This window comes from Mesoplodon densirostris, chromosome X (genome assembly GCF_025265405.1).
Source record: "Mesoplodon densirostris isolate mMesDen1 chromosome X, mMesDen1 primary haplotype, whole genome shotgun sequence".
Taxonomy (NCBI): domain Eukaryota; kingdom Metazoa; phylum Chordata; class Mammalia; order Artiodactyla; family Ziphiidae; genus Mesoplodon; species Mesoplodon densirostris.
The window spans coordinates 123,808,748-123,835,077 of record NC_082681.1 but is presented as its reverse complement, the minus strand read 5'-3'; the positions used below and the strand labels follow the sequence as shown (position 1 = coordinate 123,835,077).

The 26,330-nt window shown below is 44.9% G+C and overlaps 1 long non-coding RNA gene across 1 annotated transcript in view; it reads left to right on the top strand.

Moving 5' to 3' along the window:
* The first annotated feature begins 3,960 nt into the window (after positions 1–3,960).
* LOC132481463 (uncharacterized) overlaps positions 3,961–26,330 on the top strand; it is a 145,666-nt gene continuing 123,296 nt past the window's right edge. Inside the window, exon 1 of the long non-coding RNA XR_009530831.1 lies at positions 3,961–4,082. This is a non-coding gene — a long non-coding RNA (uncharacterized LOC132481463). The remainder of the gene's footprint in view (positions 4,083–26,330) is intronic.

Here is a 26,330-nt window from a genome sequence, read left to right as displayed (position 1 = left end):
TGCCCCAGCCAACCCAGATTTTGACACTATCCCAAGGGCAGCTGTAGCTCTTCAGCTGTGTTTCATGGTGGCCTTGGAGTGCTTCCACCTCCCACCTAGTGCCCAGAGGCCCCTGGAATGTTGAGAGAGAGCGTTGACCTAGAGTTGGCTCACCTCACACCATAACTAACCAGTTTAATGTAGCATGCAATCAACCTCAAACCAGTTTGATTCAGATTCTTAAAGGGCCAGTTCACCCCATGTCACCCAGCAGAACGTAACGCTAATTGTATTTAAGAACCTCTTTCTACCATTGAAGTGGTCAAAATGTGTCTTCAGCAACCCACAACATAACATCTGCTTTAGGTCTTTCAAGGGTTGTGATATTCCTTTTAATATCTGAATTAATATGCCATCATTATAATTCCTGTGTTTATCTTTTGCACTTGTTTTAAAAGCTGAACCTAAGAACAAGACGAGGACTGAAATATTGGCCACCCCTACAATGGCAGGTTGGTTAATAATAATAATGATGATGGTGAACACTAACAAACATTTATTGAGCACCTACTATATACCAGGCTCATTTAAAAATAAATTATATACACTGACTTATAGAATCTCCATGATATCCTTACCTTATGAGGCAGACATTATTATTCTCTCATGTTACAGATGAGAGTAAATAATTTGCCCAACTTCAGAAAACACAGCAATTGGGTAGTCAGGCTTGGAATCCAGGTCATGTGGTACTAGAATTAGTGCTTTTCGCTCTAGGTTATCCTGCATCTCTCTGTGTGGCAGACAGACTCTCTGTGGCTAGTCTTCCTCTGTTAATTCAATCTGGAAGCACTGATGGTGGAATTTTTTTTCAATAACTGAAAAAAATAATTGGGAGTTATTTATTGACTGATATTTTGTTTAATTACACCAAGAAATGTCAACTCTTCAAAGTAGAAAAATTAAAATAACTTTCTAGAATTCTGGAGTATAAAATTCAACCACAATTTTACCACCCTGACATAACCACTGTTAACACTTGGATATTTTATTCAGTATTTTTATTTTCAATGTTTTCTAGTGTTATACTAATAATGCAAGTAACTTTAGAAGAAACAGAGAATCGAAAAGAAGGAAATAAAAGTCACCCCCAGTTCTACTATATTTGCTTTCCAGATTCTGTGTGTGTGTGTGAGGGTATTGGATCATACTGCTTTATAATCTGAGTTTATAATTTAGTTATATTTTGTAAATGTCTTTCATGTAAGAGAATGTTCTCCCATGACACCTCTATTAGTCTCTATTTCAGTGTAACAAATTACTACATATTGAGTGGCTTAAAATAACACACATTTATTATCTCACAGTTTCCATGGGTCAAGAGCCCAGGCCTGGCTTAGCTTGAGCCTCTGTTTGAGGTCTCACAAGGCTACAGTCATGGTGTAGGCCAGCCGCATTCTCATCTGGAGGCTTGGTGAGGAAGAATCCACATCCCAGCTCATTCAGGTTGGTGGCAGATTTCATTCTCTTGAGGCTGTATGTGTGAGGGCCCTGCTTCTTTCTGGCTATTGGCTAGGGGCTGCTCTTAGGTCCTAGAGGCCACCCGTGGTTCCCCACCATGTGGCTCTCTCCTTAGGCAGCTCACAGCATGGTAGTTGTTTCTTCCAGGCCAGCAAGAGAGTCTCTCCAGTGTGTGCTAACAAGATCAGTATTCTATCTATGTGTATATTCACAGCTACATCTCTCTCTCTCTATCACTATTATAATCTAACCACACCAGTGACATCTCATCACCTTTGCCATTTTATTTATTGATTCATTGATTGGGCTGCATTGGGTCTTCCTTGCTGCGTGCTGGCTTTCTCTAGTTGAGGTGAGCAGGGGCAACTCTTCATTGCAGTGCACAGGCTTCTCATTGCCGTGGTTTCTCTTGTTGCTGAGCATGGGCTCTAGGCGTGTGGCCTTCAGTAGTTGCAGCACGTGGGCTCAGTAGTTGTGGCATGCTGGCCCTAGAGCGTGTGGGCTTCAGTAGTTGTGGCGTGCAGGCTCTAGGATGTGCAAACTTCAGTAGTTGTGGCATGCGGGCTCAGTAGTTGTGGCGCACGGGCTTAGTTTTTCCACGGCGTGTGGGATCTTCCTGGACCAGGGATCGAACCCGTGTCCCCTGCATTGGCAGGTGGATTCTCAACCTCTGCAACACCAGGGAAAGTCTACCTTTGCCATATTCTATTGGTTAGAATTTGCAGGTCCTGCCCACAGTCAAGGGGAGGGAATTATGCAGGGTGTGAACATGAAACTACCCTAGAATCTGTTTGCTGCACACCTTTTTTTTTTTGGTTAAATTTTATTTTATTTTATCCTTGTTAAAGATTTTTTAACTCATTAATCAGTGAATATGGAATAACCAGGAATATGGTATAACCAGTTCAAAAGAAAATCCAAAGAACAGACATGTATAGATCAAGAATATTGGCATGAATGTGCCAATGGAGACAAAACCAGCCTCTTCCACAGTGGGGGAGGTCAGCCACTTGAACCTCTGTGGGACAGGACAGGGCAGGATTTGCATGTCCCTAAGCAAGAGATATTTCCCATCGCTATCAGTTATACAATTTAAAGAGTTGTAAAATAGCTCCTGTGGAATCAGAGTCAGATAACATGGAAGGGCGTGCCACACACCATTTAAAACTGAGCCATGAGAGTTCAGTTTTTTTGATGTGCTATCATTTATTTAACGAATCCATTATATTCAAACATTAGTGTTTCCATTTTGTCATTATAAAAACTGCAGTGATCACCCTTGTGGTTAAATTTTTTTAGAGACATCCTTAATTATTTCCTTTGCATGACTTACGAGACTTGCTTGGTCAAAAAGTTCACACATTTTAAAGGCAATTGCTAGGGCTGCTAAATTGCTCCCTAGAGCAATTCCCCGCAGGGGTGTAGGAAGGTACAGGAGGCTATTTTAGTGAACTTAGCCGAGTTCATATTATTTGTAAAGTGGTAGAATTGTGCTGGGCACAGCGGAAGGCCATATGTAGATATAAAGTAAAATAAATAAAGAAAATCGAGTTGTTTCATCCTCACAACAACCCTGTGAGGTAGGTTAATGATTTGTTCATTTTATAGAAGAGGAAGATGAGGCCAGAAGGGTTGAAGAGAAAGATGACTGAATTAAATACCCAAAGGCCTGGGCCGTGTCCCAGCTCCTTCAGTTACCAAGCATATGACTTTAAGCAAATGATTTTTCCTGTCTGAGTTTATTGTCTGCTCTGTCAAATGGGGCCAACATCAAGGGAGCTAATGCCTGGGCGAGAACTTGGAGGCTGTAGCCCAGTGATTCTTGCCCTTGGCTGCTTAGTGGAATCACCTGGGGAGCTTAAAAAACCCCCAGCTGCCTGGGCCCCAGCCCCGGAAACGCTGACGTCAGCAGCCTGCGCAGCGGGCGTTTCTTAAAGCTCCCAGGTGATTCCACTATGCAGGCAGGGCCGAGACCCACGACTAGAGCCGCCGCCACTTGCAAGGCATTATTTGTGTCTGCAGCCGAAGAAGCAACAGTCAGCTCCTGCTTGCTGCTCCGAGCTGTCAGGAAATGGCCCACTAGGGTCGGGCTGGAATCAAAACTCTGTCTTAAACTTCAGAGTCAACTCAGTCTGCTAAGTTAGTTTGGGAAGCCATCAATTACCTGCTGTTTTACCCTCCGGTGTGGGTCCCTGGGCAGCGGGGCGTCTGCCTCAGCCGTGCTGGCAGGGCTGCTTTCCGGTAGAGCCTGCTGCTGCTGCTGCTGTTTTTCTAGAAGCCAGAGCAGATCTTCAGCTCCCTGCTGCCTGTCACTCACAGCTGCCCGACTGAGGCCGAGGGAGCAGACGCCTGGCTGTCCGCCACTGGAGCTGGGTAGCAGATTTGCTGAGGTGTCTTTGGGGCCAGGCCAGCCTTCCAGCTCACTGTGAGGACTGGGGATGAATTTCTCGGAGCAGCCAAACGCAGCTTGAAATGAACGTGATCCATCAGTGGAATGAAAGCCTTGGTCCGGTTGCCCCAGCATGACAGAGCAGACCAGTACCAGGCACTGTCTTTCTCCTGCACCTGATAAATTGCAAGAGGTATGTGTTTCGGCGATTTCATCGAGGTCAGACACCACCCAGTGATTATGGGGAAAACTGGGAGTGTTGAGAAGTTTCCAGAGAAAGACAAGAGAATGGAAACTCATATTTAAGGGGGGCACTGTGTGGACAGTAGATGTGTCGTCTCATTCAATCTGAGCATTACAACCACCACAGAAACGGGATGTGGTTCTCTGTAGCTTACAGGTGAGGAGATTGTGCCTCAGAGGTGAAGTGTCCTTGCGAGGTCACACAACTAGCCAGTGACCAAGCCGGATTCACGTCTTGTCTTGTCAGCCTGCACAGCACTTGGTCTATGTACACGATTTCTCAGACCGGGAAGGGGACTTTTGGATCCAGGTAGCTAGTTTTCTGTTGGTTTGTTTGCTTCTTGTGAGGATTATTGTCTGTGGGGCCCATCCTTGGCCCAGTTGTGAAACATCAAAGGTTGCTTTTCTCATGGTTCAGCTTCCCTGCTGAATTAATGGAGGTAATGTCAGCTGCTGTAACAAAGAAACCCGTCAATCTCAGGGGCTTAACGCAGGCGACATTGGTGTGTGGCTCACACAAAGCCCAGCTGGCCATGGGGGGAGGGAGTTCGGCTCCACGCGGTCATGCAGGGCCCCAGATGCCTTCCACCTGTGGCTCTGCCCTCCCGGGCTTCACTGTTGCCTGCGAGATCCTCTGCCTTTGGAAGGCAGGCGGGGGAGGGGAGCGCAGGGGCTCCTGGAGGAGGTTCTGTGGGCCAGACGAGGCTGAGTCGTCCACGTTTCTGTCCACATTCCATTAGCCAGAACTCAGTCACTTGTCAATGCCTAATGCAAGGGAGGCTGGGAAATGTATCCTGCTGTGTGCCAGTGAAGACAGGAAAGGGATTTGGCGAACACGTCGCAGCCTTGCCCATAGCCCTACATGCCCCTGGGGATCTCTTCCTCCCTGAGCCCTCTCCCTCTTGAGCCTCCCTATGCCCTCTCTAGAACCCATCTTGTGCTTCGTGTCTGCTCTCCTCGGGTTGACAGGGACCTTCTCCCAAGTTTCTGCCTAGGATGCAGAGATTGGGGCAGGAGCGTCAAGGGTTCCTGGCCACGGCTTTGCTGAAGGTCTTCACGAGGCACCTGGGCCACAGTCCGTGGGCCTCTCACCGGCTACGTGGCTCGCCTTCCTGTCAGCCCTTCCGAGGAGGGAGCCAGTAACATAGGTTGCCGACCCTTGGCTTAACTCTTCATTTGTCTAATGATGATGAATGTCGGCGTCTCTGAATCCGAAAATCCTGGCTGGTTTTCCTGCAGGGTCTCCTCCTCGATGTGTTTTCTTTTTCCTCAGCTCTGCTAGCTTTGGACCCCAGGGGGAAGATGAGTTTTGCAGTGATGGACGGTAAGGATTTTTCTCACCTGCCAGTTCTGACATCCCGAGTCAGCAGGGTCTGTGCAGCCAAGATACGTGATTTAGAGGCGCTCCATTCAGATGAGAAACGTTCCTTTAGCGTGTTCATGATCCTCTGTGGTGAAGGACGCCTCTTAACAGAATTTCCTTCAGAACAAGCATGGGCAGGAAAGGCTCCATGTGGAGTGACAGTTCTTTGGTCGTCTCCCCTCCGTGGGAGAAGTGCTCCCACACCCTTTCCCATTGTAACCCCAGGATGAGTGCTTAGCACTCAAACCTTTGTGCTGTCACCCTGACACCTGGCAGAACCACTCGGGCTAGCCCAAGCAAAGTTGACCGAGGAAGCTACTTTCCATGGCTTCTAGGAGACCTGTTAGCATTTGAGCAGAGAAGGTCTTGGCCCAGAAAGTTTGGTGAGCTTGCAATACCTGGCCAAGGTTGGGGAGACACAGGGCCGTTGGTGAGGGGAGCCAGGCCCTGTCACACTGTGGCTTGCAGCCTGGAGAAGGAACAGTGTTGGCCCGGGTGCCTGTCACCAGGTGGCGCGGACAAAGGTCAGAGGCTTTAAGCAGTCAGCTCCCCCTGCCCGGCCCTCACCGAAATCAAGCCCGTGGGAACGGCAGCCACCCCCAGTCATACTCGCCTTTTGTCTTAGGATGGGTTCCCTAAAGCACACCCTGGCCTGAGGCTTCATGGGACGGGCGCTGTATTTAAAGACCGGGAGGGGAGGGGGAAGTGGGGCTGGGGAGGGAAGGGGGCCCGGCAAGGGCAAGGCAACTGGCAAAGCCCATGGGGGTAACTGACTCATGCCTGCAAAGGTGCTCTGGAGTTTGTGTCCGCGTTAAGGGACAAGAGGTGTTTACACCCTATACCCGTCAGTACGTCACCAATACGCTGTCTCTGGGCAGCTCATGGTCGATGATCAGAGCAGCCCGCCAAACGAGACACAGATACTGGTGACTGGGTGGGAAAGCGCACCAGGTGCCATGTGCCAAAACGGGGAATAGCTGTGAGGGCGTGTGGGTGGATGAGTGACATCACCGACTCTGTGCCCAGTTGGAGGCTGCTTTTCCCTCGTGGAACAGCCATTAATAGCAACTTTAGCCTAAGAGCACAGAGTGAGTTTGGCCTGGGTTGGGGAGATGCTTTGTTGTAGGTGTGGGGCTTTCCAAGCCCCTCTCTGTATAGGGCAGCGGCCCGGCATGTGGAGCCAGGCCATTAGAAACTTAGAAGCATTTTCAAAGGAAACTTCAACTTAATTCACATTCCTTTCCCTGTGGGAAAGGGACTGGAATCTCAGATCTGACACTTCACAGTCTTTTAAGCTGAGCTAGCACTCTGGGGGTGGGAATCTGTGTGTGTGTGTGTGTGTGTGTGTGTGTGTGTGTGCGTGTGTGCGTGCGCGCGTGCATCAGTAATCCACGTTGACGGTGTCTGGGCTGGCACTCCTCTCCACCCAGCCCCGTCTGCAGAGCCATTCGCCTCTTGGACCCAAGCCCTGCAGTGTCCCTCCTCAGAGCTCTCGTAATGATTTGCAATCATTTCTGTCATTGCCTGAACCACATTATTTTACAAAGATTTGTTTATATGTCTGTGTTTTTTTAAAATGAAGAATAGTTGACTTACAACGTCATGTTAATTTCTGCAGTACAGCAAAATGATTCAGTTATACATATATATATATATATATACATTCTCTTTTATATTCTTTCCCATCATGGTTGATCACAGGATATTGAATAGTTCCCTGTGCTCTGCAGTAGGACCTTGTTGTCTATCCACCATGTACATAATAGTTTGCATCTGCTAATCCCAATCTCCCACTCCATCCCTCCCCCAATCCCCTCCCCCTTGGCAACCACAAGTCTGTCCTCTCTGTCTGCAAGACTGTTTCTGTTTCATAAATAAGTTCATTTGTGTCATATTTTAGATTCCACATATAAGTGATGCCATATGGTATTTGTCTTTCTCTTTCTGACTTACTTCGGTTGGTATGAAAACCTCTAGGTCTATCCATGTTGCTGAAGATGGTATTATTTCGTTTTTACTTATGGCTGAGTAGTATTCCACTGTATATATGTACGATATCTTTATCCAGTCATCTGTCAATGGACATTTAGGTTGTTTCCACATCTTGGCTATTGTAAATAGTGCTGCTATGAACATAAGAGTATATGTATCTTTTTGAGTTATAGTTTTGTCCAGATATATGCCCAGGAGTGGGATTGCTGGATCATATGGCAACTCTTACATGTCTGTTGTAATCAGTACACTGAGCACCTTGAGGGCAGAGTCTACATCTTATATTTGTCCATGCTCTAGCCCCCAACTTGATGTCTGGATGTAGGGTAGGTGCTGAATGAATGAATTGTGTGGGAGAACTGAAGAGTTACCCAAGGAAAAAGCCAAGGTCATGAGGCCAGAACCATGACTGAAAGGGAGACAAAAGGATGGCGAGAACTGGAATCAGTAAATCCATGAGACCAGGATGTGGAACAATAGGAAGCCTCACCCACTGCTTGTGGGAGAATGGCTGAATCTAGACTTTAGTATTACCAAGTAGACCTGCCCATGTGCACGTCCTACAAAGCAGCAGTCCCGTTCCACAGCGTATGCCCTAGGGAAACTCTTGCACAGATGCACTAGGAGGTGTGTGCAAGAACGTTCATGGACACACAACAGCTCCAAACTGGAAAAAACCCATGTGTCTGTCAACAACAGGATGGATGAATGAGTTGTGGTAGCATAGTGCATATAATGGCATACTATACAGCAGTGAAAATGAGGGAACTACAGTTACCTACATCAACATGGCTGAATCTCAGAAATTAGATGTTGCTGGGAAGAAGTAAGTCACAGAGGGAGTCATGCAGAATGATTCCATTTGCCTGAAGTTCAACAAAGGGGAAATGAAAAAATTAAGAATAACTGCACAGATGATTAAAAAATAGAAAGCAAACCAAGAGGGAGATTAGTACACAATTAAGGATAACAGTTACCTCTGGTGGGGGTGGACAGGATAGTTCAATTATAGATGGACATGGGGGTGCAGGGGCTTCTGGGGGAAGATAAAGTTTGAATTCTTGGCTGTGTGATGGTACATAGGTGATCAGTTCATTGCTCCTCTGTGGACTGTACATATGTTTTATACATTCTTTTGTACATGCACATTTTTATTGATACTTTATTTTAAAAAAATAAAAGAGGGTTCTGAAGCATCTCTCCTCTCAAAAATTTCACACAAAAAGAAACACTTCCAAATTACGAATGGCGCCATGAAAAGCAAGGGATATTCTACAAGAGCGCTCAGCTGCTAAGAGGTCAAGCTACTCATTTCTCTAAGAGTTACTGGGAATTTCTCCCCTTTTAGAAGCTCAGTGTGGAAGCATGGGTGGGAGGGGAGATTGGGACAAAACAGTATTGTTTCCATGAGCGCGTTCACCTTTCCTTCTGGTAAACCATGGGTTGGCAAACTGGCCTGCAGGCCAAATCCTGCCAGCCATCTGTTCCTGTAGATAAAGTTTTATTGAAACACAGCCCTGCTCACCCATTTACACATGGTCTATGGCTGCTTTCATGCTGCAATGACAGTATTGAGTAGTTGCCACAGATACTGTACGTGGCCCACAAAGCTGAAAGTATTTACTGTCAGGCTGTTGAGGAAGAACATTGCCCACAATGCAGGCAGCAGGTCCCTGAGTGCACGGTGTGCGAGGCAGCGGTGCTCAAGCATTACCGTATATAGGAATTACCAGGGGGCGGGGCCTGCGCTTCTGCATTTCTAACAAGCTCCCAGGTGATGATGATGATGCCCCTGGTCCAGGGACACACCTCCTGCCTGTCCTTCATTCCAGAAACATTTGTTGAGTGTCTTCAATGTGCCAGGCCCTGGGGACACAGAACTGAGACCAAGGCAGCACCTGAGTTTGGAAGTTTCGTTTAAAAGGGGAGGCAGAGGGGCTTCCCTGGTGGCACAATTGTTGGGAATCTGCCTGCCAATGCAGGGACACGGGTTCAAGTCCTGACCCGGGAGGATCCCATAGGCCCTGGAGCGGCTGCGCCCGTGCGCCAAAACTACTGAGTCTGTGTGCCACAGCTGCTGAAGCCTGTGCGCCTGGAGCCCGTGCTCCGCAACAAGAGAAGCCACTGCAATGAGAAGCCCGTGCACCACAACGGGGGGTAACCCCTGCTCACCACAACTAGAGAAAGCCTGCGCGCAGCAACAAAGACCCAACGCAGCCATACATACATACATACATACATACATACATACATACATACATAAGTAAGTAAATAAGTAAGTAAATAAATAAGTAAATAAATAAATAAATAAATAAATAAGGCAGAAACCCTCGAAAGGAACTTAATTCTGTATTAGCAGCCAGGACAAAATGTAGCCCAGAGGAGGGAGGCATCTCTTCCTGGAGTTGTCAGGGATTGCTTCCTTGAGGAGGTGGCATTTGAGTGGGGCTTGAAGGAGAAACCATGCAGTTGAAGCAAAGCAGTCGAAGTGAAAGGAAAAGCAGGTGAGGCCATGATCATGGGGGCAGAACTGGCATGTTCTAGAATGTCGAGTTCAGTTGGTGTTGGTTGAGCCGCTGGAACTCACTGACCATCTCTGAACCTCATGGTAACCTCAGCGGGGTTCCTCGCCTTCCCTCCAGCAAACCTTTCCTGAGAACTACGAGAAGAGGCTCGCTCTCTGCCCTTTGCCCTCTCTCTGATGACAGAGGTGCTCATGAGCCCTGAAAAGCACCAAGTTCCTGCTGCGGGGCGGGGGGAATAGTAGAGGAGCAGGACGAGCTGGAGGGCCCGGGCCTGAGGCTGCAGTGGGGAAGCGAGGGCCCTCAGCTCCGCCCCAGAAGCCATGGAGAGCCAGGGTGGACCTCTTCTCCACGTGTTCTCCACTCCCGGGGCCTCCCGCTGCGGCAGGTCACGGTCCCCAAACGTCAAGGTCAGGAAGCACATGGAAGACCCTTTGGCCCACCCTCGTCATGGTGCACATGGCAGGATCAAACACCTGCGCAGGGGCTGTGTCGAAAAGTTATTATTTGATCCTTAATGAGTCTGCTAAGGCCCCACCTGCTTGTTGCTGGGGAAAAACGTACATGAAATGTCCAATCTGGTTTTGATGTAGTCAGTTGTGATCATGTAAATGGGCCTTTGAGGAGATATTCAGACTCTGAATTGGTGAAAACTTTGGCTCTCAGAGCGCTTTCCCAACTCCGGGAGGAAAGGGACTTGGGCAGGTTCCTTAGCCTCTTGTGGACACTAGACCGATGTCTTTTTTGCCGGTGCAACTTGGGCTCGGACCATTCTCTAGGGGTGGTCAAGGCCTGTGGTCCTCCTGGGATGACTAGGCCTCCCCGGGGCTCCTGCTGGCTGCAGCCCCCTGGGTACCTGTGGACGCCTCTGTGCAGCCCCCTGTAGGGTGACCTTGTCCTGCCAAGGTAGGCTTGTAGTGGGCCCTCTTGCTCTTAACTTAGGTGTCATACCCCCCCGGGAATGAAGGCAGCTTGGGGAGACCAGAGACCCCTGTGCTCAATGCCATTACCTCCCAGTTGACTTTAAGGTGACTGTTTGAGGTTGGTCTGAGCCCCTCTTGTTTCCCAGTGTGGCTACTGCACGTTCCAGAAAGGGGTGCTCAGGACACACCCCTGTGACTGCTTGCTCACCTCACACTCTCCTACTTTTCACAAATTCATAGGCTGGGAAAGGGGTAGGCTTTTATTTCCGTTTTGTCATGTTTCCTTCTTCCTGACTCCAGCTATGCCTTCATAGCAGACAAAGGTCTCCCCTTTTCCACCGTACTAAAAACCCCAAATCAGAGTCATCCAAGTTCATTTGCTGACTGGCTCCAAGAGGTGACAAAGGATTCTGGAAAATCTTTCCTGAAGACCATCTCTTGGCTTGCAAGCCCCTTGCCTGCTGCATATTTCAATTTTGAATGTCAAAAGCCAAATATCTCTTTGGTCTTTCTCACCACATTCCCTCTATAGGAAAATAATCTCTCACCCTGCCCCACCCCATCTCCCAGTAGATAGAGGCCTTGGGCTGACCAGGGCAAGGTCATGTCCTTGAAGAGGCACAGGAAAAAATGTGCCCTAAAATTGTGGGGGAAAAAATTGTCCTGGTGGTCTATACGAGAGGCAGCTGAAGGTCATAAAGGTTATCTGTAGGACCCTCATTTCCCAGCTACTGGGAGCTTTGGCTGATAACTCATAGCTGCTCCTGTCTCTGCAAGCTCTGCCCCTCCCTTACTTAAACCTCTCCTCCAAACCCCCACGACCTTGATCAATCACTGACTGGCATGGGGGTAGAAAAGCCTTCTGGAATTCTGACCTACTTGGTGGTGCTATTTGTGATCCAGAGCTCCTCATAGGATCAGGCTGAAGCCAGTCTCCAGTAGAGACCACATTGTTGCTTAGCTTTCCTCCCCCGCATCCTATCCTGCTCCCCCCACCCAATCACTTGCACAGAAATCCTCATCTCAGGCTCTGCTTCTAGGGAACGTGACCTAAGACCCATTTTCTATTGCTGCCTTAAAAATTACCACAAACTTGGTGACTTAAAGAAGACAATTTTAGTAACTTACAGTTCTGTGGGTCAGAAGTCTGACATAAGTTTCCTTGGGCTAAAACCAAGGTGTTGGCAGGGCGGCATTCCTTTCTGAAAGCTCTAGGAAAAAATCAATTTCTTTGATTTTTCTTTCTTTCTTTTTTTTTTTTAGCTTCTAGAGGCTGCCACATTCCTTGGCTTGGGGCCCTCTTCCATCACCTTCAGCATCACATCTCTCTGACCATTCTTGCATCCTCACATATCTGTCTCTCCATAGTTGGAAAAGATTTTCTACTTTAAGGGCTCATGTGATGCTATAGGGCTCACTTGGACAATTCAGGATAATCTTCCCATCTCAAAATCCTTTGAGTAATCTTAATCACATATGCAAAGTTCCTTTTGCCATGTAATGTAACATATTCATGGGTTCCAGGGATTAGTGCATAGACGTCTGTTGTGTGTTGAATTATGTCTCCCCCAAATAGGTTGAAGTCCTAACCCCAGTACCTGTGAATGTGACCTTATTTGGAGATAGGGTCTTTGCAGATGATCAAATTAAGATGAGGTCATTAGGGTGCGTGCTCATCTGATATGACTGTGTCCTTACGAAAAGGGGAAATTTGGACACAGACACATGCACACACACAGGGAGAACAACCATATGAACACGAAGGCAGAAATCAGGGTGATGCATCTACAAGCCAAGGAACATCAGAGATTGCAAGCAAATGTTTTCTCCCATTCAGTAGGTTGTCTTTTCATTATGTTTATGGTTTCCTTTGCTATGCAAAAGGTTATAAATTTAATTTGTTTATTTTTGCTTTTACTTCCTTTACTTTAGGAAGTGGATCAAAAAAAGTATTGCTGCAATTTATGTCAAAGAGTGTTCTGCCTGTATTTTCCTCTAGGAGTTTTATAGTATCCAGTCTTACATTTAGATCTCGAATCAATTTTGAGTTCTTTTTTTATATGGTGTTAGAGAATGTTCTAATTTCATTCTTTTACATGTAGCTGTCCACTTTCCCCAGCACCACTTATTGAAGAGACTGCCTTTTCTCCATTGTTATTCTTGCCTCCTTTGTTGTGCATTATTTGACCATAAGTACATGAGTTTACTTCTGGGCTCTCTATCCTGTTCCACTGATCTATGTGTTTATTTTTGTGCCAGTACCATACTGTTTTGATGACTGTAGCTTTGTAGTATAGTCTGAAGTCAGGGATTCTTCTTTCTCAGGATTGTTTTGGCTATTCAGGGTCTTTTGTATTTCCATACATATTTTAAAATTATTTGTTCTCGTTCTATGAAAAATGCCATTGGTATTTTGATAGAGTTTGCATTGAATCTGTAGATTGCCTTGGGTAGTATGGTCATTTTAACAATATTAAGTCTTCCAATCCAAGAACATGGTGTATCTTTCCATCTGTTTGTGTCATCTTCAATTTCTTTCATCAGTGTCTTACAGTTTTCTGAGTACAGCTCTTTTGCCTCCTTAGGTAGGTTTATTCCTAGGTATGTTATTCTTTTTCGTGCAGTGATAAATGGAATTATTTCTTTAATTTCTCTTTCTGCTAGTTCATTGTTTGTGTACATAAATGCAACATATTTCTGTATATTAATTTTGTATTCTGAAACTTTACCAAATTCATTGATGAGCTCTAGCAGCATTCTGGTAGCATCTTTAGGATTTTCTATGTATAGTACCATGTCATCTGCAAACAGTGACAATTTTACTTCTTCTTCTGTTTGGATTCCTTTTGGATTCCTTGTATTTATTTCTTTTTTAATGTTTTTTTAATAGAAGTATTTACAATGTTCTGTTAACTTCTGCTATACAGCAAAGTGTCTCAGTTATACACATATATACATTCTTTTTTATATTGTTTTCCATTATGGTTTATCCCAGGATATTGGGTATAATTCCCTGTGCTATACAGTAGGACCTTGTCATTTATCTATTCTATATGTAATAGTTTGCATCTACTAAGCCCAAGCTCCCATTCCATTCCTCCCCCACCCCCACCCTGGCAACCACAAGTCTGTTCTCTACGTCTGTGAGTCTGTTTCTGATTCGTAGATAGGTTCATTTTTTTTTTTTTTTTTTTTTTTTGCGGTATGCGGGCCTCTCACTGTTGTGGCCCCTCCCATTGCGGAGCACAGGCTCCGGACGCGCAGGCCCAGCGGCCATGGCTCACGGGCCCAGCCGCTCCGCGGCATATGGAATCCTCCCAGACCGGGGCACGAACCCGTATCCCCTGCATCGGCAGGCGGACTCTCAACCACTTGCGCCACCAGGGAGGCCCTAGGTTCATTTTTGACATATTTTAGACTCCACATATAAGTGATATTATATGGTACTTGTCTTTCTCTTTCTGATGTACTTCACTTAGTATGATAATCTCTTGTTGCATCCATGTTGCTGCAAATGACATTATTTCATTCTTTTTTATGGCTGAGTAGTATTCCATTGTATATATGTATCACATCTTCTTTCTCCATTCATCTGTCGATGGATATTTGGTTGTTTCCATGTCTGGGGTATTGCGAAGAGTGCTGCTGTGAACATAGGTGTGCATGTATCTTTTAGAATTATGGTTTCGTCCAGATGTATGCCCAGGAGTGGAATCGCTGGATCATATGGTAATTCCATTTTTAGTTTTCTGAGGAACCTCCATACTGTTTTCCATAGTGGCTACACCAACTTACATTCCCACCAGCAGTGTAGGAGGGTTCCCTTTTCTCCACACCCTCTCCAGCATTTGTTATTTGTAGACTAATTGAAAAAGACACATGCACCCCAATGTTCATGGCAGCATTATATACAATTGCCAACATATATATATATGATGGAATATTAATCAGGCATAAAAAAGAAGGAAAATTTTCCATTTGCAGCAACATGGATGGACTCAGAGTGCATTATGCTAAGTGAAATAAGTCAGAGAAAGACAAATACTGTATGATATCACATGTGGAATCTAAAAAATACAACAAGATAGTGAATATAACAAAAAAGAATCAGACTCACAGTTGTAGAGAACAAGCTAGTGGTTACCAGTGGGGAGAGTGAGGGGAAAGACATTATAGGGGTGGCGGGGTGGTAGGTACAAACTGTTGGGTGTAAGGTAGGCTCAAAGATGTATTGGGCAGCACAGGGAATATAGCCAATATTTTGTTACAACTGTAAATGGAAAGTAAGCTTTAAAAAATGTATAGTTTTTTTTTTAATTAAAAAAAGAAAGAAAAAAAGATTGACAGATAACCACCAGAGGCTAGGAGAGAGTCCTGGAACAGATTCTTCCTCACAGCCCTAGCAACCTAATGTATATTTGGGGTTGCTAATATCCTACCTGTGCTACCAGGCCCACGAATTTGGAAACAAGTAGAAGGCATCCTGGAATCAAGTAGTGTCCTACCTGCAGCTCACATGACTCTGAAAGGATATCATGAGTTGGGGAGAAGTTGCCATAGACGTTGGCCTAGAGTGTGTCTGCTGTCAGGGACTGGTCTCAATCCCACAAGCCTAATCCTCCTGAGTGAAGGAGGAACAGAGATTTGGAACTCCATTAAGGGGTTAGTGGCCAAGCTGTGGGGATGGGGTAGGAGGATGGAAGGTGAGGATGGGGATTGATGGTTCTTTGAGACAAATCGTTCATAGCTTAGTTAAATACTAACCCCCCCCCCCAAAATAGATGAAGCCTCAGAACAAGGCTGTGGTTTATGTTTGGGGTAAATAAATGAGGCATCTAAGTGGAAGAAATAAAGAAGGTCAAAGACCCAAGAACAATTTTTTAAACATAATTTAATATTCTGAAATGCACTCATGCCTCACACTGCACAGTAACACACTTACCTCTCAGGCTTTGACTGTGTAACCATGTCCATTTGTGTGGTAAGTAGCTTTTCCTGCTCCAGCTGACCTTTTGTTCTTTTCATCTCCTGGTCTGAACTGCTCCACTCTGTCCAAGCAAAAATGTAAAAAGAAGAAAAACAGAACAAAAAGCAGAACTGAGTTATTTTACTTTCTTGCTCAGGATAGTATGAATGTATTGAGGCTGAATGAAAACTTCCTTCTGGGATAGGTGGTAAATGATGAATGGGAGCAGCAGTGCTAGACAGACATCCTCTGGAAGGGGCTTGGTTGCCAAAACCATTAGGAAGTCCCTGTGGCTCCTTAGCCACCATGTCTTAACCTTGTATGCTATAGGCAGAAAGGCATTTCACTGCAGACAGGGGCTTTTGAAGTCATTGGATGATCCTGGTAGGTTATTACCATAAGGTTTAGTGCACACTTGGCCCCTGTGTTCAGTCTTTCCTTGACTTGATTGCATACCCCAAATTTAACCCTCAGGGGATGGCTCCACCCAAATGCCACTAAAACACAGCATCACCTTATGAAATAAAAAACAGACCAAGGTTTTAGTCTTAGTTCCATTACTTATTAGCAGTGTGATCTTTGTCTGGTAGGACTGTATTTTCCAAAGATGCTGCAGCAATATCTTCCATCCCACATGCTCTTCCAAAACCTTGCCTCTCCATCACCCCCATCAGAAGATCAGAAGGTGGAGTCTAATTCCCCTACACTTGGATCTGGGTGGACTTGTGACTGTTTCCACAAGTAGAATGTGGTAAAAGTGATACTGCATGACTTCTGAGGTTAGGTTATAAAAAGGTAATGCAATTTCTGCCTGGTTCTTTTTGACACACTCATGCTTGTAAGCCAGCCACCATGCTGTGAGGAAGCCCAAGTAGCCTGTGGAGTGGTGGTCCAAGTGGAGAGGAATTAAGGCCCCTGACCCATAGTCCTGACTGAGTTCCTAATCAACAGCTGACAACTGCTTACTAGTTTTGTGAATGAGCCATCTTGAAAGTAGATCTCCCAGCACACAGTTGAACTGACCCAACTGATACCACTGAGAACAGAGGTGATCCATCCCTTCTGACTCCTTGCTGAATTGAAGATGATTTGAGGTCAAAAGGAAATTATTGTTATTTTTTAAGCCACTAAGTTTTGGGATGGTTTGTTGCACAGTAATAGGTAACTTCAACATTTGGGACCCAAAAGACCTACATTTCAGAATATATTCTATAAACACACAATCATCGGTATATAAGTAGATCTATAAAGATGTACTTGTGTCTTGCCTGTAGGGGAAAAAAACTCTTGAAGCAGCCAGAACACCAGTCAACAGAAAAATTGTTGCATAAATTGTGTATCCTATTCACAGTGTGTAGGCTGTGCAGTTTTTACAAAGAATTATTTAGATCTATATTAGTTGCCTTAGAAGGATGTCTGTGATGTATTGGTTTTTTTCCTGTTTTAAAAAATTTTTTTATTGGAGTATAGTTGGCTTACAGTGTTGTGTTAGTTTCAGGTATACAGCAAAGTGAATCAGTTATACATATATATATATATCTCCACACGTTTTTAGATTCTTTTCCCATATAGGTCATTACAGAGTATTGAGTAGAGTTCCCTGTGCTATACAGTAGGTCCTTATTATCTATTTTACATATAGTAGTATATATATGTCAACCCCAATCTTCCAATTTACCCCTCCCCCCTTCCCTCCCCGGGTAACCATAAGTGTGTTTTCTACATCTGTGACTCTATTTCTGTTTCATAAATAGTTCATTTGTAACTTTTTTTTAGATTTCACATATAAGTGATATCATATGATATTTGTCTTTCCCTGTCTGACTTCACTCAATATGACAATCCCTAGGTCCATCCATGTTGCTGCAAATGGCATTATTTCATTTTTTTAATGGCTGAGTAGTATTCCATTGTATATATGTACCACATCTTCTTTATCCACTCCTCTGTCAATAGACATTTAGGTTGCTTCCATGTCTTGGCTATTGTAAATAGAGCTGCAATGAACATTGTGGTACATGACTCTTTTTGAATTATGGTTTTCTCTGGATATACGCCCAGGAGTGGGAATGCTGGATCATATGGTAGCTCTATTTTTAGTTTTTAAGGAACCTCCATACTGTTCTCCATATGGTTATACCAATTTACATTCCCACCAACAGTGTAGGAGGGTTCCCTTTTCTCCACATCCTCTCCAGCATTTACTGTTTGTAGATTTTTTCATGATGGCCATTCTGATCGGTGGGAGGTGATACTTCATTGTAGTTTTGATTTGCATTCCTCTAATAATTAGTGATGTTGAGCATCTTTTCATGTGCTTTTTGGCCATCTGTATGTCTTTGGAGAAATGTTTATTTAGATATTCTGCCCATTTTTGGATTAGGTTGTTTGTTTTTTTGATATTGAGCTGCATGAGCTGTTTGTATATTTTGGAGATTAATCCCTTGTTGGTCGCTTTGTTTGCATATATTTTCTCTCATTCTGTAGGTTGTCTTTTCGTTTTGTTTATGGTTTCCTTCACTGTGAAAAAGCCTTTAAATTTAATTAGGTCCCATTTGTTTATTTCTGTTTTTACTTTCATTACTCTAGGAGATGGCTCGAAAAAGGTACTGCTGAGATTTATGTCAGAGAGTGTTCTGCCTATGTTTTCCTCTAAGAGTTTTATAGTGTCCGGTCTTACATTTAGGTCTCTAATCCATTTTGAGTTTATTTTTGTGTATGGTGTTAGGGAGTGTTCTAATTTCATTCTTTTACGTGTAGCTGTCCAGTTTTTCCAGCACCACTTATTGAAGAGACTGCCTTTTCTCCATTGTATATTCTTGCCTCCTTTGTCAAAGATTAGTTGACCATAGGTGCGTGGGTTTATCTCTGGGCTTTCTATCCTCTTCCATTGATCTGTATTTCTGTTTTTGTGCCAGTACCGTACTATTTTGATTACTTTAGTGTTGTAGTATAGTCTGAAGCCAGGGAGCCTGATTCCTGCAGCTCCATTTTTCTTTCTCAAGATTGCTTTGTGATGTATTGTTAAGAGAGGCAATTTGCAGAATAATTTATAATATGATCCATTTTTTGTAAAAGTTAATAGCAGTTAACATCCTCTATACAATGTGTCTATATGTCTATAGGAGTATGGAGAAATGTGTAGAAAGATGCACACCATGTTGATAATGTTGGTTACTTCAGCAAGATGGAGGTGGGGCAGGCAGGGACCATGGTCATGATGGTGATCCTGAGGAGAAGAGGGTCTTGGGGTAAAAATATTAACTTTATACACCTTTGGATTACAGTGGGCCCATGTTGTCTTTGAAAGAAAAGAAATGCAATAAAGGAAAGGAAACTTCCTAGTAAGTTTAAGAAAGGAAAGAAGGAAGGGCATGGGCTTGAACTCTGATGGATCTAGTCTTGAATCCTGGATCTGCCATGTACTAAGTAACCTAGAGCCATCCATCTGACCTCCTTGGGTTTCTGTTTCTTTACCTGTAAAGGAAGAGTAGCACCTACCTTGCAGAGTGGTTGTGAGGATGAAATAAGAACATCATTTTCTGTGAATAATCCCAATGGAAATGCAGCTCCACATCTCCAGTCTTGGCTGACATCCCATTTGAAGAAAGACAGTCTGGCAGACACAAAAGAAATGAATACTTAAGGCTTTTGTTCTATCTTTCTCCAGGAAATATCAAAAGGGAATTTGCGGCAAGTGAAATGTTACAAAACTTCATCAAAATCCTCTGTCCTATCACTTCCCCTCTGTAACCTCCACACAGATGATGGTGACCGTGATGATTCATTGATCCTTGACGATGTGCCAGGAACAAGTGTTTTACATGTATTATCACATCCCAAGGTCAAAAATAGTTAAGCAGCAGTGCGCCAGAATTGTTATCCACGCAGTCTGGCTGCAGAACCATTCTCAGCCATGTTATCTCTCAGTGACGCACCAAAATTCACTCTTTCTCTACCTCTTAAGTCCTCATTACTGCTAAGTTTCCCCTCACTCTTCTCCCATTCATACTTCTTCCTTGTCTCAAAATATGCTGCTGTCATTCTAGGCTAGAGGTGGCCCCTGGATGTCTCTTTGTGCCCTTCTCTCACTGTGCTCCTCTTCTGTGAGAGATGATTGTGGAGTTGGTGAATGAAATTTGACTTCTCAGGCTGGGGTACACTGCAAAAAATGGCTGAAAATTCTTCCCTTCCCTGCGTCCCCACTCCTGCAACGTTTATGGAGCTTGTCTGGTCACGTGACTTGATTGGGGCCCTGGGATGATAGCAATCGTGATGTAAGAAGACACTTCAAAGGTGCCCGTGTACTGGGGATTGCGTCCATCATATGAACAGAGACCAGGATGGGGAGAACCAAGGTGCCTCACCTATCAACTGGTTGATGATGTTGATGAGGCACCAGCCAGCCCAGCTGTCAGCTGAGGCTGGTGTAGGGCAGAAAAGCTGGCTAGATGAGTCTAATGCAAATTACCTTCCTGAAGAATCATGGACTGAGTTGTTGATCCACAGTCAGCTTTGTGGAAGCATTCCGGGCATAATAGCTGCTCAATAAATATGAGTGTCCTTCTTCCCCTTCTCCTTCCCCCATAATCACTCTTTCTCTTCACCTGATGAAAGTAGGGCCATTCAGGTAAAGCTACAAAGTACACTGGCTCAGGTGGACCTGGGACTTTTTGTTCATGGTGGGTATCATCTCCTGGGCCAGCACAGGTCATGCTTCAATGACTGACTCTTGCCAACTGTGGCAGAGCATATTTTCCCCAAATGTCCATAAATTTCCAGTCCCACGTGTTCTTCCAGAACCTTCCCATTCCCTCATCCAGAGGTGGAGTCTAAGTTCCTTCCCCTTGAACATTCGGTGGGCCTTTCTGACAGCCTCAACTAGTAGACTACAGTATTCGTTGTGACTTCCAAGGCTGGGTCATAAAAGGCAGTACAGTGTCTGCCTGGCACATGTGTGCTCTCTCTCCCTCCTTCCCTCCCTCCCCATGCCCCGCCTCCCCTGCTCCCCCTCTCCACCCCTCTACAGGCACTGTTGGCATCCTGAGCTACCATATAGGAAGTCTGACTACCCTGTGGCTGCCATGTTGCAGAAGCCACAAGGAGCCCCAGCTGGTCACATCCTCCTAACCCAGGCACTAGACATTTGACCTAATAAGCCTGCAAGATGACCTCAGTCCCAGTCCCTTTCTAAGTGCAACCTCAGGACTAGCTCTCCATCCACCTCTTTTGGAGCAACAGGCAAATTTTCCACGACCGTGTCTGGCATAGTCAGCATGCAGTGTGCTGCCGATGTGGTTGCTCTTACCTACACAATCCACAATTGAGAACTCAATGCTGGTGCTTCCCTAGCGGACAGTGAGCATGAAAACCAGGCGTGAGTGGACAACCTATAGTCAGAACTCACAGACACAGAAAGTTAGGAAGCGAATGCTGGATTAGGGAAAATCTGAAATGTGATTTTTTGGGTTAATTTTTAAATGAAATGTTATTCTGCACCTTTCAAATAGTTATGCCAACAAAGACATGTAGCTCTGTGACTGGCATCCTAAAGGCCCCTACTATGCACCAGAGCCTATTCTAAGCACTTTCTGTGTGTTAGATAATTTAAATAATTTAATCATCACAACACTACCATATGGGAAATGCTATTATTGCCTTATTGTTAAAAACATTCCAAAGATCACGCAAGTAATAAATAGCAGAGTTAGAATTTTGACTGGGCAGACTGGCTCCAGAGTCCTTGATTTTTTAATCACTGAACTATACTGTTTCTCAATAATTGTCAAACACATGTTTCCAAATTAACTTCTAAGAAAACTAACATTTTAAGGAAATAGTTTATAAGTGAATGTTGATATCTTGGGAGATGATAGTGGAGATTCTGGTTTAAAAGGTTCAGAATGATTTCTGAATAGAAAAAAAAATTAATCCTGTTCACAAAATTGTGAATATAAGAATTATGAACCAAATACTCCATTCTGTCTACAACCAGATGTTGGATTTAGGTTTCATCCACTTTTAAGTATAGGGAAAACCTCATGCACCTATTAATAATTAACAATAAAAACTGGTATAAAATATGAGTAAATTAAACACTTATTAAAAACTCTTCAGTAAAATTTTTGGAGTAAGCATATGGAGAGTAAAGCAATACCAATGACCTAAAGTTTATTAGACATTTGGCTCGAATAACAAACTTTGGTTTCAAGCCAGCATATGTGCTGTAAGGATACTTTCCTTCCAAAATAGTTCGAGAATCTGACCCATCCTCTGACCACCACTGATAGCTCCCTCGTCTAAGCCAGCATCTTGGCTCGCCTGGATTTTGCAGTAGCCTTCTGCTCTTGGCACCTTATGAGCCGTCCTCTACACCCACACTGCAGCCAGAGAGACCTTTCAAAGATGGGACTCAGATGGTGTCTCTCCTCTGTTTAAAACCCTCCCGTGGCTTGCTGCTGTGCTTTGCCCACCTTTCTGACTCCCCTTGGCCCTGTTCTCCCACTCTGCCTGGGCTCCAGCCACACTGGCCTTGGTTCCCTTTCTTGAAAACACACCTTCGAGGTTGTGCTGACAGCTTCATCTCCCCTCAGGTCTTTTTTTTTTTTTTTTTTTTGAGTTTTTGTCCATATTTTAAAATTGAAGTATAGTTGATTTACAATGTTGTGTTAATTACTGCTGTACAGCATAGTGATTCAGTTATACATATATATGCATCTTTTTAACATTCTTTTTCCATTATGTTTTATCACAGGATATTGAATATAGTTCTCCATGCTATACAGTAGGACCTTGTTGTTTATCCATTCTATATATAAAAGCTCATATCTGCTAACCCCAACCTCCCATTCCACCCCTCCCCCAACCCCCTCCCCCTTGGCAACCACCAATCTGTACTCTATGTCCGTGATTCTGTTTGTCTTTCATAGATATGTTCATTTGTGTCTTTTTTTTTTTTTTTTTTTTTTTTTTTTTTTTTTTGCGGTACGCGGGCCTCTCACTGCTGTGGCCTCTCCCATTGCGGAGCACAGGCTCCGGACCCGCAGGCTCAGCAGCCATGGCTCACGGGCCCAGCCGCTCCGCGGCATGTGGGATCTTCCCGGACCAGAGCACGAACCCGTGTTCCCTGCATTGGCAGGCGGACCCTCAACCATTGCGCCACCAGGGAAGCCCTTTGTGTCATGTTTTAGATTCCACATATAAGTGATATTATATGGGATTTGTCTTTCTCTTTCTGATTTACTTCATTTTGTATGATAATCTCTAGTTCCATCCTTGTTGCTGCAAATGGCATTATTTTATTCTTTTTTATGGTGGAGTAGTATTCCATTGTATATATGTACCATATCTTCTTTATCCAATCAACTGTCGATGGATATTTAGGTTGTTTCCATGTCTTGGCTATTGGGAATAGTGCTGCTATGAAAATAGGGGTGCATGTATCTTTTAGAATTATAGCTCTGTCCAGATATATGCCCAGGAGTGGGATTGCTGGATCATATGATAATTCTGTTTTTTGTTTTCAGAGGAACCTCCATAGTGTTTTCCACAGTGGCTGCACCAGCTTACATTCACACCAACAGTGTAGGAGGGTTCCCTTTTCTCCACACCCTCTCCAGCATTTGTTATTTGTAGACTTTTTAATGATGGCCATTCTGACCAGTGTGCGGTGGTACCTCACTGTAGTTTTGATTTGCATTTCTCTAATAATTAGTGATGTTGAGCATCTTTTCATGTGCTTGTTGGCCATATGTCTGTCTTCTTTGGAGGAATGTCTATTTAGGTCTTCTGCCCATTTTTGGATAAGGTTGTTTGTTTTTTTGTTGTTGAGTTGTATGCTGTTTGTATATTTTGGAAATGAAGCCCTTGTCGGTTGCGTCATTTGCAAATATTTTCTCCCATTCCATAGGTTGTCTTTTCGTTTTGTTTATGGTTTCCTTTGCTGTGCAAAAGCTTGTAAGTTTGATTAGGTCCCATTTGTTTATTTTTGTGCCCTCAGGTCTTCACCTCGCTCACTCCTTCCCCTCCTTTGGGTCTTAGCAAAAATGTCACCTCTTTAGAGAGGTCTTCCCTTGACTCACTTTCCAAATTTGTCACCCATGGTCCTTCTCCATCACACAACCCTGTTTGCTTCCTTTATTGTTCGTGTCACAGTTTGTATTATATTGATCGTTTTAAAAATTTGTGCCCTTCCTGGCTTACTGTCTCCCCCTTTAGCAATATTATTATGGAACAAACTAGCCCAAAACTCAGTGACGTAAAGCATTACTTATTTAATTGCTCATGAGTTTCTAAGCTGCCAATATGGTCTAAGCTCAGCTGGGTTGTTCTTCTGCTTGTGCTGGACTTGGCTGATCTGGGCCAGGCCTCTCATGCTTCTGCTGTCAGCTGCTGGGTCGGCAGGGACTGGTTGGTTTATAAGGTGGGAAGGCAGGGGCACTGGGCCTTTCTGCACACGCTCTCTCATCCTCCAGCAGGTTAGCGCAGGCTTGTTCACATGGCGGTCGGAGCATTCCAAGAGCTTGAGAGTGGCAGTTTCAAGGCTTCTTCAGGTCTAAGCCAGGCATTGACACGGTGTCACTTCTGTTCCATTCCACGGGTGAAACAAGTCACAAGGCCAGCCTGGATTCAAGGGGTGCGGAAATGGACCCCACCTCTTGATGAGGGGAGCTGCCAAGTATGGTAGCCTTTATTGCATGTGACCATGCCCCCACTGGCTCACAGTTCCTTGAGACTGGGGCCTTGGCCCTGCTCCATGGACTGGTGTTTGGAAAGTACTGCTCAACAGGACTGTGCCAGCTCCTGGTCAATCCCGTATTCAGCCCTCCCTTTGGTTTAAGTTATTCAAGATGTGGCCATTCTGCCTTTCACATTAACCCACTCCGGAATGCAACCACCAACTGAGAAACTGGCGCATTAGAGAAAAATTACCCCAGCCGGAATGACAGGAGGAGAGGGGGTAACATGAGAAACTTCAAATGAAAGAGTGAGGCCGAAAATCTGTCAAGTTCTGTAAGATAAAAATCTTCTCGAAAGGGCACATCTGCCAAGACTGCACTTTCACAGGCAACCTTGCTGCAAACGGGGTCAGCGCAGAGCTAGTGTCCTCCCTGGCATCCAGGCCTGGGGAGGGATTTTGATGAGAACTCAGTTGCATCCCCCAAAGCCCCTGCTTTGTAGCCCATCTTAAAAAAATAATAAAAAAGAAAGAAAGGAAAGCAACCTCCTAAGTTGGCAAGTGATGCTGGCAAGGGCAGCCTCATCCCTGCTGTGGACTTGGAATTAGGCTCCATGGACTTTCCCCTGCTCTCACCTGCAAGGTTTCAAAGTAGACACCACTGAAATACATCCCGAGTTTCAGAAGTAAGTCATTTAATGAGTCAGCCCATCCGGAAGTATTTAGAGCTGACCTCGTATATTTGCAGCGCTGTGCTGCGTATCCTGGGGACACCAAGAAGTGGGAGGTTCTGCCTTCAGAGAACTTACTAGGGTCACACAGGCCCCGAAGGCGCCGACAGTGGCCCGGTCTGCTGGTCACACTCCCCACAGCTGGGGTCACGAGGCTGTTCTCCAGGGAGGATTTGGCATGCACAGCTCCACGTCTATCACAACTGTAATTTATTGAGTAATGCAGACGTGCAGGCATTCTGCCGAGTGCTTTGTGCGATCACGTGGTTGAATTTTGATGACCACCCTCTCTTGATGGGGATACTATCAGTATCACCATTTTATCAATGGAAACTGCAGCCCAAAGTTACATCACTAATTAGTGGCCAAGCCAAGATTTCAACCCACGTTTGTCTAACTCCAAGCTGGAACACCATCTAGGCTGCCCCATCTCAGATTCTCAGTGGTAAACATAAACGGTAACATTTATTCCTGCCACGTGCCAGGCTTTAAATGTATTATTTTACTTAATCCCCACCATAGCCTTAGGAGATAGTTATTATTTCCATGTCACAGATCAGGAAACCGAGGCAGAGAGAGACAAAGCTCTTGCCCAGGGTCACAGGGCAGGTCAGGGTGGCCCTGGATTTCCTCATAATTTCATGAGCTGATGGTGACCCTCCTGTACGTTCTTGTTCTGGGTGCTGATCTGGTTCAGTGGTAGGGGAACTGCCACCCGTCCACCCACAAGTACCTTCAAGACCCACTCAAATGGGAATCCTGGCTCTTTCCAAGAAACCTTCCCACTGACTCTGATCCCATTCAGAGTGGGCCTGTTGTCAATTCCATTCCGCTTGCTGCCCTCAGTCCCCTCCCGGCTGGAATTCTTACAAGGCTTCCCCTTCGCTCCTTCCTTGTTGGAGGATGGCTCTGCGGAAACCCCTTTCTTCCCCTCCCCCATCCGTCATGGTCTCCCTTCCTAGGTGGGCCGCGGAGCCCAGGGCACACAGCCAGCGAGGGGGCAGGAGACTTTAGAATCTGGCCC